The sequence below is a fragment of the Sinocyclocheilus grahami genome, unplaced genomic scaffold (assembly GCF_001515645.1).
Source record: "Sinocyclocheilus grahami isolate Dianchi unplaced genomic scaffold, SAMN03320097.WGS_v1.1 scaffold2447.1, whole genome shotgun sequence".
NCBI classification, from domain to species: Eukaryota; Metazoa; Chordata; class Actinopteri; order Cypriniformes; family Cyprinidae; genus Sinocyclocheilus; species Sinocyclocheilus grahami.
Genome location: NW_015507626.1, coordinates 64,826 through 66,542, shown reverse-complemented (window position 1 = coordinate 66,542; position 1,717 = coordinate 64,826).

Genomic DNA, 1,717 nt, shown 5'->3' with positions numbered 1-1,717 from the left:
AGACTTTGTGTTCACCACACACCCTCAGTGTTCACATCACATTAAAAATCAGACAGACAAACCTGGCTCTCCCGTGAGGAGAGACTCTGCTCCCACTGCAGTCTGGGAGAAATCGAAACAGAGCTGCACTTCCTCACAGAATGCCCCAAATACCAAACCATTAGAGACCACTATTACCCCAAAAGTAATCAAATATTTCCCCAATTTAATAATTGCACCCCAACTGAAAAACTCACCTTCATTCTTGGTGAAAAATCTGAGTGTGCAAATATAGCTGCAAGATTTATAGCAGCCTGCCAACTCCTGAGGCACAGCCACAGCCAAGAAACTAATATCCAGTAAATATACGGCTAACTCACACCAAACCAACCAATACATGACTGTAGATAACATTGAATCCAGTTATTCAGTTTATTAGTTAAATAAATACAGAAATGATCTTGTTATATAACCTTTACTATATCATATATACACTCTTAAAAATAAAGGTGCTTCAAAAGGTTCTTCAAGCGATGCCATAGAAGAACCATTTTTGGTTCCACAAAGAACCATTCAGTCAAAGGTTCTTTAAAGAACCATCTCTTTCTTACCTTTTTGTAATCTGAAGAACCTTCTTTCACCACAAAGAACCTTTTGTGAAACAGAAAGGTTCTTCAGATGTTAAAGGTTCTTTATGGAACCATTTAGACAAAAAGGTTCTTCTATGGCATCGTGAAGCACCTTTATTTTTAAGAGTGTATGTTAATATGTATCCATGTTTTTATGTCATTCTTTCAATAATACTTGTTCATATGTTATTTCAAGTGCTATATTGTTCCAAATTACACTGTTGTATATGTTCTCTTTTCCTATGCATTCTTTGGCAATGCAAAATGTGCTTTTGTCATGCCAATAAAGCTAATTGAACTGAGTGTGTGTGTGTGTGTGTGTGAGTGTGTGAGAATTTTGAATTTTAACAACACTTTATTTTGCCTTCTTCAAATGGCAATTAATACAGATATAAAAATTTATATAATAAAATTAATAACACACACATTAAACACAATTTTCAGAAAAAGACAACATTTCTCCATTAACAGTACACATTTTACCATTTAGGCTCCAAATCTCTTTAAAGCCTTCAACATCATCCATTAATCTATAATAATTAAATTCCAAATGTATTCTAGCTCTTATTATGCATTAAAAAAAAACAAGAACATCAATATTATTATTTTGTTCCATTTTCTTGTTGCATAAATTATTAATTTAGTTTGTCCCAACAGAAAATTTAAAATTTTACAAATATTCCTCTTATTTTTCTCAATTTTCACTCCAAAAATAAAACAAACATCAGAGAACATTTCTCCAAACAAATTGAACAATTCTTTCAAAAGAACCAATAAAGGCAACAATCGTTCACACCTAAGAAAACAATGAAAAATAGTTTCTCTACAATTACAAAATGGACAGGTATCAGTCATTTCAGAATTTATAATAGACACAAAAGCATTTACTGCTATAATACCGTGCAATATTCTCCACTGAATATCTCCAACCTTTTTGGTCAATGGTGGCTTATAAATTGCTTCCCATACTGGTGTTACCTCATCTTTTACATTCAGATATTTCCTCCATGGTGTATCAATCCTATTTTTTAATTTTCCTTTATTCAGCACCTTGACACAAAAAGAATACATACTTTTCCCTCCTACAGAATTAAAAACCGTAAAACGAA